The sequence below is a fragment of the Panthera uncia genome, chromosome F2, assembly GCF_023721935.1.
Source record: "Panthera uncia isolate 11264 chromosome F2, Puncia_PCG_1.0, whole genome shotgun sequence".
In the NCBI taxonomy this organism is placed as follows: Eukaryota; Metazoa; Chordata; class Mammalia; order Carnivora; family Felidae; genus Panthera; species Panthera uncia.
In genome coordinates this window covers 77,580,020-77,592,920 of record NC_064812.1, presented here as the reverse complement: position 1 = coordinate 77,592,920, position 12,901 = coordinate 77,580,020, and the positions used below count along the sequence as shown (strand labels likewise).

The following is a 12,901-nucleotide window of genomic DNA, read 5'->3' as shown; positions in this document are numbered from 1 at the left end:
TGGAGATGGGGTCTTTAAAAAGATAATTAAGCTTAAGAAAGGTCATTAGGGTGTGCCTTAACACCATATGACTCGTGCCTTTATAAGAAGAGATTAGGACACAGACATATACACAAGGAAGACCGTGTGAAGACCAGGGAGAAGAGGCCATCAACAAGCCAAGGAAAGAGGCCTCCAAAGAAGTCACCCCTGATGAAAATTTGATCTTGGACCTCTAGCCTCCAGAATCATGAGAACATACATTTCTGTTGTTTAAGCTACTCAGTAGAACTTTGTGATGGCCGTGCTAGCAAACTAACACAGCCACCAACCCAAGTGTGAGAACAGAATTTTGCTCATGCTTCTAGCCATTAGGCTAAGATTATTTGTAACTTTATTTTTTACAAAATATGTTTGTTAAGATGGTCATAGTCAGGGGGCGCCCAGGTGGCTCAGTTGGTTAAGCGTCCTGCTTCAGCCCAGGTCATGATCTTACGGTCCGTGGGTTCGAACCCCCCGTTCAGGCTCTGTGCTGACAACTCAGAGCCTGGACCCTGCTTCAGATTCTGTCTCCCTTTCTCGCTGCCCCTCCCCTGCTCGTGCTCTGTCTCTCTCTCTCTCTCTCCCTCAAAAATAAATATTAAAAAAAACTAAAAACAAAACAAAAAAAGATGGTTACAGTTAAAAGCACAGAGGTTTGAAATATCTTTTTGTTGCAGACATGTATGTATGTTTCAAAGTATGATTTCTTAAAAATGCTTCCAAAGAAAGAAAATCTGCTGAACAAGTAGCACGATGAATGGAAATCTAGAGACAAAATGGTTGACCATATAAAAACTGGCCATGTTTTTACAACTTAAAAGCTTTAAAACCAGCAAGCATGTAACAAGATGCTCAAAATCACTAATTAGGAAAATATAAGTCAAAACCACAATGACATAATATTCCACATCCATTTAATTTTTTTTAATGTTTTTTTATTTTATTTATTTTTTTATTTTTTTTGATGTTTATTTATTTTTGAGACAGAGAGAGACAGAGCGTGAGCAGGGGAGGGGAAGAGAGACAGGGAGACAGAATCCAAAGCAGGCTCCAGGCTCTGAGCTGTCAGCACAGAGCCCGACGCGGGGCTCCAACTCACGGACCGCGAGATCATGACCTGAGCTGAAGTCAGACCCTTAACTGACTGAGCCACCTAGGCACCCCAATGTTTATTTATTTTTGACAGAGACAGAGACAGAATGCAAGTGGGTTAGGGGCAGAGAGAGAGGGAGACACAGAATCCGAAGCAGGCTCCAGGCTCCGAGCTGTCAGCACAGAGCCGATGCGGGGGCCCTTACCCACAAGCTGGGAGATCATGACCTGAGCCAAAGTCGGACGCTCAACCGACTGAGCCACCCAGGCGCCCCTATTCCACATCCATTTAGATGACGACTAAAAAAAAAAATAAAAAAGTAGCAAGTATTGATAAGGATACGAAGACATTAGAAAACTTGTGCACTGTTGTTGGGAATGTAAAAATGGTACAAGCACTATGGATTAACAATATGACAGTTCCTCCAAAAATTAAAAATAGAATTACCACCAATTTTACTTCTGGGCATATGAATCCAAAAGAATTGAAAGCAGAATGCCAAAGAGATAGAACATACACTCATGTTCATAGCAGCATTACCCGTAATAATCAAGAGGTGAAAGCAACCCAAGGCCCATTGACAGATCAATGGATACACAACATGTGGTATATACATACAAGGGGCTATTACTCAGCCCTTAAAAGGAGTGAAGTGCTGACATGTGCTACATTGTGGATGTACCTTGAAGATACTGTGCAAAGTGAAATAAACTAGTCCCAAGAAAACAAACACTGTACGATTCTGCTTAATGAGCTACTGAGAGTAGTTATATTCATAGAGGCAGAAAGTAGAATGGTGTTGCCGGGGGCTGTGGGGGGGAAAGAAATGAGGAGTATAGACTTCAGTGAATATACACGTTCAGTTTTACAAGATAAAAAAACTCGGGGAATGGCTTGCACAAGTGCACACGGTTAACAGTACTGAATTGTGCACGTAAACATACTTGGTAAATTTTATGTTGGGTATAGTACCACAATTGAAAACTTTTTAAATGTAAAACAGCTTCAGAGATTTCTAGGCAGGGAAGCCTTCCTTAGGTCTTATTATGTCACCGAGAAAAAGAAACATATCCCATTAAAAAAAAAAAAACAAAAACAGTCCTAAACAGATCTGATAACTTTGCTGGGTGTGTAAAGCCATTTTCTTATTTATTTATTTATTTACTTATTTATTTTTGACAGAGAGCACAAGTTGGGGAGGGGCAGGGATAGGGGGACACACAGAATCCGAAACAGGCTCTAGGCTCTGAGCTGTCAGCACAGAGCCCGACAAATGAACCCAGGTACCGTGAGGTTATGACCTGAGTCGAAGTCGGACGCCTAACCGGCTGAGCCACCCGGGCACCCCTGGAAAGTCATTTTCATGTACAACTCAGGGAGTAGCTTTTAATCTTTCAGAGTATGGAAAAAAAAGCATGAAGTTCTTTTAAAAAGTCTCATTGCACCTAGAAATGTTCTGCCTCATTTCCCCAAAGAGATTTTAGGGAACACTACTATTCCTTGCCAGCGGGGAGCTCTTGCTGGTGGTTTCTCATTTGTTTGACCACCCGGGGTCGAGGTTTAAGACTTGCTAATGCTTCAGGTGCAGAACTGGCACCTACTTGGCCACGGTGTTCTTTGTCTATGCAGCTTTAGTAATTACAGAAACTGTCTTTTCATGGTGCTTTGTTCCAAAATGTTTTAATTATTGGCAATTGATTAGTTGTCAGTGTTGTACTTCTTGATTCTCATTATCATTTTCATACTCGTTTTAGCAACTGCATTGTCCGTTTCTGTCAGAATTTGCAGCCACAGAACATGAGAAAAATAACAGTTGAACGGAAATTACTGCTTTCCAGGTTTGGTGTTGACTATCTATTTATCTGTCTTGCAGAACTATGGGATTTAAGTAATGGTGCATCATTTTTATTGAAGTGTAGAGAACATAAAAATGCTTCTGTTATTATTAATGTGCCTAACTCTACCAGTAAGGCCCCTGGAGAAAATAAATATTCTGGGCGTGGCCCTTAAACTTCAGGAGTGTTGTTTAATAAATTATCAGTTCACTGAATCAGGTCTCTGTATAGCTTTTTAAATATTTTTTTAATGTTATTATTTATTTTTGAGACAGAGACAGAGCATGAGCAGGAGGGGCAGAGACAGAGGGAGACACACAATCTGAAGCAGGCCCCTGGCTCCGAGCGGTCAGCACAGAGCCCGTCGCGGGGCTCGAACTCACCGTGAGATCATGACCTGAGCTGAAGTCGGACACTCAACCGACTGAGCCACCCAGGCGCCCCTCTGTAGGGCTTTATAAACATTTTCTTGATTTCAAAAACAACAAAAACTAGTCAAGGGTAATGTAAGGTACAACTCCTCAAGGCACTGTAGATATGAAACTGCTTTTTAATGAAATATTTCCTGTAGCTAGTATTTCATGTAGCTAGTATATTAGCAGGGGGTGTTAAGGGCATTAGGGATTAGCCAAAGAATTTACATATATAGTCTTTCAGAAAGCAAGGTGCTATACACTGAAAACTATATTGAGTAGTTGTAAGCGTGTGTATATCCATTTCATATCAAAATTAAGAAAATCCTAAAAAAATAGGATTTCTGCAAATTTAATACTCTCACAGGACTCCATGTTGCAAGAGCTTCTGGGGTATGGAATACTCCTGGGCCTTACTGCTCAGATGTGAAGGTGCTACAATATGGACCTGCAAATGGGAACTGCCTGTAAATTAGTTCATACATCCTTCTGACTGCATTTGACTGGTAGCAGAATTTTCACTGTATGTGAAAATTCTTATGTAATTACTAAGATACATTCAATGGCAGAGGAAAATAATCACCCAAAGAACTATAATATTGCTGAAAGCAGACTTTGTCCTTCCTTTTTCCCTTCCTTTCCCTTCTCCTTTCCTTTCCTTTCCCTTCCTTTCCTTTCTTTCCCTTCCTTTCCTGTCTGTTCCCTTCCCTTCCCCTTTTTCTTTTCCCCTTCCTCCCTCTGTTCCTTCCTTCCTTCCTTCCTTCCTTCCTTCCTTCCTTCCCTCCCTCCTTTGTCTCTCTCTCTCTCTCTCTCTCTCTCTCTCTCATTAGAGATTTGTTTGATGTGGACACTCAAGGCCTAGGCAGAGTGGGAAATGCCATGGAATGGGGCAGGCAGGCAAAGGTGGGTGGGTTGCAGAGCCACACCTGACCCCAGGAGGGGATGCTGGGGGCTGGCCCAGGCACACCAGAGGGAGTAGCAGAAGGGTGGCCCAGACAGACACACCCCCAGGGGACCTGTAGGCCAGCCCTTGAGAAGGTATCTAAGCCAAATGGTGAGTGCCCAGGCCAGAGCCTAGCCCAGGGAGGCAGGGTTGGGGCAGTTTGGGGCTCCCAGAGTCTAGGGACCGGCATCACTAGCAGCCTCCCCGAGCTGCCGCTGGAATTCAGGGCTTGTCTGCCCGATGGACTCAAGCAGCTCCTGGAGGAGGGCATGGAGGTGGTCGTTCTTCTTCTCCAAGTGGTCCAGACAGGAGTTGATCTGGTCCAGCATGGACCAGATGGTAACATTCTGTATCCCCGAAGCCGTCATCCTTGCCTTCCGTGCCCGCCTCCACTGGCAGGCCCAGTTCCCCTTTGGGACCCAACATTGTAGGCTCCAGAGACACTGGGGCAGCGTGATCGTGGAGTGCAGTACCCACAGCTGGCTCGGGGCAGAAGGTGGAGGTGCCAGGGAAGCACATGTTCAAATAAAATACCTGTATTTCAGTAGTTACGTTAAGCACACCAGTTTTTAAACTATTACGTATTATGTGGCTTTGCTCGTTCATAACAGCCTGAGTTTTATAAAACTCACCCATTATAAGTACAAGTCAGTGATTTTTAGAAAATATAGAGAGTTGTGCAATTATCACCAATATCTGACTTTAGAACATTCCCATCCCTCCAAAACACTCCGTGGTGCATATTTTCAGTTAATCCCCACTCCTTCTCTAGCCTTAGGCAACCACAGATATGCTTTCCAATTTCATGAATTTGTGTGTTCGGACCATTTGATATCAACGGGATCACATAATATGTGGCCTTTCTCATCCGGTTTCTTTCATTTGGCAGAATACTTTTGAGATTTATCCATGTTTTAGCACATCTCAGTACTTCATTGCTTGTTAGCTAAATAGTGTTCCATCTATGAATACACAACACTTTGAATGCATTTATCTCTTTTTTCTTTAATTTTTTTACTAATCTCTACACGTAACATTGGCTCGGACTCAACCCCAAGATCAAGGTTGCACACTCTCTGGCTGCATCAGCCAGAGGGCCCTGATGCATTTATCTCTTCATGACATTTGGATTGTCTCCAATTTTGGTCTGTTATGGATAAGGATGCTAGGAAGTTTTATATACATGTCTTTGTGTGGATGCATGCTTGTATTTTTCCTGGGCGAATTTCCAGTGGTGGAATTTTTGGGTTACATAGTAAGTTCATTTTTAACATGTTTAGAAATTGCCAAACTCTTTTCCAAAGCTACAAAGCAACTGCACCATTTTACCTTCCCACAGCAGCATATAAGGGGTCCGTATTCTCGACATCCTCAACACTAGATATGGTCTGTCTTTTTTGTTACAGACTTGATATGTGGTTTTTATAAGTAACGCTCTTTGTCACTGGATTCCTCTCTGAAGAACCAGTTACACACCTTCTACCCTAAGAAAATAGGGTTGCTAGTAATGTCATCTCTGAATTGAAATTCTCCACCCCACCCTGCAGGCTCCTTTCACTTTCCCCTATCCCCTGGGGTCCCATCCTGCCCCCGGAGGCCACTTGGGAGAAAAGAAAAGCAGGAAGCCACGGGCAGAGGGCAAGGAGCTGGGTGCCAAGGTCCCAGTGAACATCATAACAAGTAGATGGCAGGGGACTGATGGATGTCAGACGCCAACTTCTCTCTGCTCAGATAAGTCAGTTTTTATGTGGAGAGCCGTGTAAAGGCTGAAATTGGTCCTCGGATATAGATCTGAGATTTGGGGGAATGGAGCAGAAATCCCCACTTAGAAATGTGAGCAAAGAGGAATAGGAATCCCCTCAAATTTGTAGTCACGATTGTTACTTCTCACTCATACACACGTGTAGACCTTTCTTCGCCATCTTTTAGCAGTATGGACTTTGATACCAATACCTTGTATGTACACAGAACTTATCACTATGGAAAATGCTACTGCATAGGTTATCGTGTTCCAGACTCACAAATGGGAAACCGATTTCCAGAGGGCATAGCAGCTCGTAAGCACCAAAGCGTGTCCCTCTGCCAAGTCCGCGGCTCCGCGTCCCTGCCTTTGCCTGCGCACCTTCACTGCTCGGCTAGGAAGCAGGAAGTGCCTTCACAAAATTCCTGCAGTGTCCTGCTATGCCTGCTCGCTTTGAAAAGGCAAGCCAGTGTTCGAAATATAGACTCGCAAATTAAACCGATATTTTGAAAAACAAACCATAGCGAAATTCGTCCGGGCACCACCAAAGCGAGCAGACTGCTTTCACAGTGCCCGAGCCAATAGCGGTGTGCACTTCTTTGCCTTGTGCATAATGTGCCGTTTTATTTCGCACCAGTCATCTGCATGAAAATGACTGCTTGGAGTAAGGCAACTGTGCTAGTGCCATGTAATTACGTCGTGACTCAGAGTTCCTTAGCATCAGGGAAGCACGCTCCAAACGATTATTTCCACACGACGCTTCCACGGATCCTCCCTTGTGGGTATTGCTACTCCACATGTTCCCATGAAGTGTTCCCAAGCTCGGTCCCGTGTGACACCAGCGTCGAGAGAGACAGTACTAGATGTTCTATGAAAAAAGATATGTACTTCCTGGCCAAGTAATTTCCAAAATACGTTGGGTTAGCACAAATTTAATAGGTTGTTTCCCATAAGGAATCTCTGAGCCTTTAGTATGCTATTATGCATGTGAACTTTCAAGAGGGAATATCATGTTGTTTCCCACATGTATTAATTTTGGAACTTTTCTCATGGAACACCTAACAGTATATGCGGGGTGTTGGTATTTCGCAGGGGACATCTTTGAAGAGGCAGCTATATAGAAGTATTTTGCATTAATTTGCCTAAAAAATCTGTGTTGATTGTTGAATCTGATGTCTTTGATATGAAAACATTCACAATGGGTAATATTGAGGACAACAAAGCTTGCTTACTTTTAGGTTATGAAGGTATGTAACAATAGCCATCATGAAGAATACGAGTCCGTTTACTGACTATTAAAGTTGAGTCAAGAACTGTTGTTATCTCATGTTCGTCTTCCCCCAAATCCTGTCAGATAGAAACCATTATCCTCAATTTGCCAAAAGCAAGGTTAGATAATTGGAGTGGTTTTCCTGACAGCACTCGTCTAGTAAAAGTTACAGGGCTGGGATTCAAAGCAGAGTTTGCATAGCTCTGTACCCTATTTCCTGTACTTCTCCATTCTAAAATGTAAATTTTACCTTAAATGACTTAATACGCTGTATCTATCAGAGATTTAATCCATGACGATTGGGACCCCGAGAAGTTCTAACTTTTCAAATAAAAAAACAGAACAGAAAATATTATTCTAACATTAATTTTCTCTTCCTGGGGTTTGGCAATTAGTTTTACCCAACCCTTGAGAGATCAGAATTTTCTGGAAACAAAACAGAAGCATTGTAAATGAATTTAATATAGTAACACTTAATAATTCTGCTAGAAAACAAAAACACTTCTAAATGCTGTAAAAAAACAAGCTGTGGGGGCGCCTGGGTGGCTCATTCGGTTAAGTGTCCGACTTCAGCTCAGGTCATGATCTCACGGTTCGTGAGTTCAAGCCCCGCGTCAGGCTCTGTGCTGATGGCTCAGAGCCTGGAGCCTGTTTCAGATTCTGGGTCTCCCTCTCTCTCTGACCCTCCCCCGTTCATGCTCTGTCTCTCTCTGTCTCAAAAACAAATAAATGTTAAAAAAAAAAAAAAATTAAAAAAAAAAAACAAAAAAAAAAAAAACAAGCTGTGAAGTGCAGCTGTAAATTCTTCCATATTGGGTTCTAGTATTAGATGCCATCGGAAAAAGATTTAAGGGGTGGTGTGTGTGTGTGTGCGTGTGTGTGTGTGTGTGTGTGTGTGTGGTGTATTAATCGCAGAAAGACCAAATTAAAATAGAAAACAGAGGAAGACTCTTTCTTTTCTCCTCATTTGTACCTAAAGGCAGGAAATGGCTGTATAAAGAGATGATCTCCAAGAACCTTTAAAGGACCAACATAGTTTGACCAAGGCGATCATGAAAAATAAAGAATGGCTGTGGAGAGAGCTTGGGCCTTAGGTGGAAGCCACCTCTAATATTGAAGGGGGTTGTATTTTGACGAGATGATAAGCTTCTGTGTCATCCAGGGAAGGAATCCTGAGCAATAGGGCTGTGAAAGGGGACAGTCTACACAGCGGTTCAGTCTGAGCTCAGTCAGGTAGCTCAGATTCATGTGCCAGCTCATCCCTGGATAGTTGTGGAAACTTGTCTCTGCTAGTTGATGTATTTAAACTTCATTACCCTCGGGTCGCCTGGGTGGCTCTGTCGGTTGAGCATCTGACTTCAGCTCAGGTCATGATCCCATGGTACGTGGGTTCCAGCCCCGCGTCAGGCTCTGTGCTGACAGCTCGGAGCCTGGAGCTGCTTCGGATTCTGTGTCTCCCTCGCTCCCTGCCCCTCTTCTGCTTTCTCTCTCTCTCTCTCTCTCTCTCTCTCTGTCTCTCTGTCTCTCTCTCTCTCTCTCTCTCTGTCTCTCTCTCAAAAATAAACATTAAAAACTGATTTAAACTTCATTACCCTCATCTCTGTTCTAAGGACAACCGTACTAACTTCACAGGGTTTGTGTAAGGAATGCATGAGATGATGTCAGTAATGTGCTTGGTCTCCTGCCTGCGCTTAGTGAAGGGAGCATAGGTGGAAGCAGTAAGAGCATGACCGTTAGGACTCAGATTTTAGCTCAAGAAAAGTTAAAACTTCCTAACAAAAGAAGGTAACTAATTCTGGAGGTGCTAAATCTTAGTTTGGATGATGGCTTCTTTCTTTTTAATTAAAAAAAATTTTTTAACATTTATTTCTTTTTGAGAGAGAGAGAAGTAGAGCGCAAGCAAGGGGAGGGACAGAGAGAGAGAGAGCGAGACACAGAATCGGAAGCAGGCTCCAGGCTCCCAGCTGTCAGCACAGAGCCCGATGCGGGGCTCGAACTCACAGACTGTGAGATCATGACCTGAGCCGAAGTCGGACGCTTAACCGACTGAGCTACCCAGGCACCCCTTAAACTTTCTTTCTTAAAGTTTATTTATTTTGAGGGTGGGGGAGGAGCCAGGAGAGAGGGAGAGAGAGAATCCCAAGCAGGATCCTTGATGTTAGTCTGGAGCCTGACGTGGGCTCGATCCCGCGAACGGTGAGATCATAACCTGAGCTGAAACCAAGAATTGGGTGCTCAATGGACTAAGCTACCCAGGCACCCCTGGATGATATCTTCTGGAGGAAGTTAAAGAGAAAGTTGTTGATTACAGGCAGGCTCGTCCTAGCTCAGATTCTCTGACTCCCTCTCCTCTCACTTGGTGCCTCACCCATGCCGAGTTGCCTTTCCACTTTCAGACCTGCATGAATACCAGGTAATGTGGGAATTGGCTCCCACCTGCCCAGAGGACAAGAGCCAGGGTGTGGGAATGAGCCGCCTGCAGAGCAAACCTTGAATGATGAGAAATGGTACACAGGAGGGAGCTGAGCAAATATACTCACCCTTCCTCCCCCCTAGTGGGGACAGCCCAGAGCCCTGCACGTGGACAGGCTGGTTGTTTTCCAGCTGATGTGAAGTATTGTCATGTGTCATATACGCGCGGTGTCTCATACATTTCTTTGCCTGGCTTTGCATTTTTCCTCACCTCACTGTTTTGGGCTTGCACCTCTCAAATAAGCTTTAGGAACTTAATCCTTTTTTCCGGCTCTGCTTTCTAGAAGATCTGGGCTAAACCAGGTGTTTCTTGCAAATCTGAAATTTGCTTTGATTGCAAAGCTAAACTTTGTCCTTCATCTCATTAGGCAGGACATCAAATAAAAAGCAACGTCAACTGACTTGTCTAAGATTTGTCCACCTCTTTGTAATAAACGAATCACATTTTCATAATTTTGGGACCAAGACACTGGAGTAACCTCTTTTTTCATGCAACTTATGATATTATAATAGGGGACACTAATCTCATGCAACCCAGGCACTGATTATTCTTGAAGAACAAGTTCGTGGAGGTTTCTTGCCACTTCTGGCCCTTTGTCTTAACCTAGTACATTGTGACTCCTCCTGCTGGTAGCCAGGAAATAGTAAATGATCTGCTTGCTGTGTGGAACATGTGATGTATGTTATCATTTTATAGATTTGAAGCTTCAAGGATCAGTGGCTGAAAGCCTAGTTTTTAAAAAAATAGGTATGGATAACTACAAGCTTGGAGAACAAGGGTTTATGCATTTTCTATAATATGTATTCTTTGTTACCTACTGTTTATTGATCACCTGCTATTCATCAGGTTCTGTGGTAGATGCTGGGGATAAAATGATAAACCGGACAGATATGGTCCCTGCCCTGGCATAGCTGGTAGTCAGGTGGAAGAGTTGGAGAAAAAAAAAGACATACAAAAATTTACTAAAATTTGTCTTGCTATAAATGAAAATCAACCCAGGCTACTGAGAAGAAATATGGGAGGGGAACATGCTATGGAAGATAGCCAAGAAAGCCCTCTCTTAGGAGGCAGCATATAAACCCAGCCCTGTGTGATGAAAAAGAGCTGGCTATATGTGGAATGGGGGGTAAGAGGGCGTATGGAATATAAGGAAAAACTTGTGCAAGGGTCCTGAATGGGATGAAGGAGGCTGTCTGGGGTAGAGCACAAACACAGCGTCAAAGGGAAGAGGTCATGCAGGTGGGCACTGGCCACATCTGCAGGACCTTGGGTCCCGAGATTTAAATTTATGTGCTTGGGGAAGGAACATCAGGACTCTGAGGAGGGAAACAACATGGTCCGATTTAAGTACTAAAAATTCCATTCTGGGTTCTGTGTAGAAAACTGGCTGGGGTGGGGTAGAGACCGGTTAGTAAGTTCTTGGTGTGATAAACCTTATGGTGAGAGGCACGAGTGACCTAAACTAGTGAATGGTAGTGGAGAGAGAGAGAGGGGAATGTTATGGCACATATCTTTTAGGCGAAGAGTCTGCCAGTGATGGAATGTACTGATAGGTATGGAAGGATATGATAGGCAAAGACAGTCAGCAGTCAAGAGTGATCACAAGGGCTCTGATTTAAGGGCTCAAGAAGCTGGTGGGAAAAATTGGGGAATACGAGTTATGTGTAGAAGAAAAGAATTTTCTATTTTGAAAAGATTGCGTTGAAGTATTTGCAAAGATATTTCGATGGAAAAGTCAGGCAGTCAAACAAAGGAGTCTGGACTTGAGCGTTCTGGGCTGAAATGATAAAATTGAAGAGGCATTTTCTGTAGTTGGTACTTAAGACATACGATTGGTGATTCAAGGGAGAGTGGACAACAGAAAGCAGTGGCAAGAGAACACAGAGAGGCATGAGCACCAAACCACGGTTGAAGAGATTGACTTCTGGTACGTATTATGATGGAAGGAACGCATTAGTGTCCTAGAGCTGCCCTGACAAGACGCCACAGACCGGGCGGCTTAAACAACAGAAAACCATTTTCTCAGTTCTGGAGGCTGGAAGTTGAGATCAAGCTGTCAGCAGGTTTGGTTCCTTCTGAGGATTATGGGAGAAGGACCCTTTCCTTCACCTGTCTTCTCTTTGTGTGTTCATGTGGTCTTCCTCTGTGTACGCATGTCTCTGTGTATGCAAGGTCCTCTTCCTATGAGGACACCAGTCATCCTGGGTTAGGGGCCACTGTACTGAACTCATTTTAACTTAATTATCTCTATAAAGACCCCATGTTCAAATATAGTTACTGTTGTAGACCATTTGAGCCGCTGTAAGAAAAATACCATAGATCTCACTTGTATGTGGAACCTGAAAACACACACATGCACACACACACACACACGCACACACACGCACGCACACACGCACGCACACACACATGCACACGCACGCGCACACACACACACACACACCAAAACAAAAAGCTGCATTTGTAGATACAGAGAACAACTTGGTGGTTGCTGGAGATGGAGGTGGGGGTGAGGGGCGCGGAAGAGGGTCCAAAGGTACAAACTTCCAGTTAAGAGATAAATAATCCAGGGGATGTAACGTACAGCGTGGTGACTATAGTTCACAATACTGAATCGTATAGTTTAGTTGCTAAGGCAGCAGATCGTAAAAGTACTCATCACAAGAACAAAAAATTACCATTATGTGCCTGAGGTGATGGGTGTTAACTTATTGTGGTGATCATTTCACAACGTATGCATATATCAGATCACTATTTCGTACACTTGAAGCTAATACAATGTTACATGTCAGTGATCTCTCAACGAAAAAAGAGAGAAGCAAAATAAGAGGGAAATATATGAAAATTAGGAGATAATTATGGGAGGTCCAACGTCAAAGTAATAGGTGTTTCAGATGCACCACGACCAAAAAAAAAAATAAGGATAAAATAGGGGAGGGAAGTTTTTGTTTTTGTTTTTTTTTCAATATATGAAATTTATTGTCAAATTGGTTTCCATACAATACCCAGTGCTCATCCCAAAAGGAGGGAAGTTTTTAATAGGAGACTTCAAGAAATTTTGTCAGGAAAAATGCTCCCTTCTTGATTTGAAGGGTGTACTAATTGTCCAACA

At 43.3% G+C, this 12,901-nt stretch overlaps 1 long non-coding RNA gene and 1 pseudogene across 1 annotated transcript in view; one reads left to right on the top strand and one right to left on the bottom strand.

The window, feature by feature from the left end:
• Window positions 1-12,901, top strand: part of LOC125924885 (uncharacterized) — an 85,684-nt gene that overhangs the window by 64,004 nt on the left and 8,779 nt on the right. The window lies entirely within an intron of this gene.
• LOC125924882 (bublin coiled-coil protein-like) lies at window positions 4,316-6,028 on the bottom strand (annotated as a pseudogene).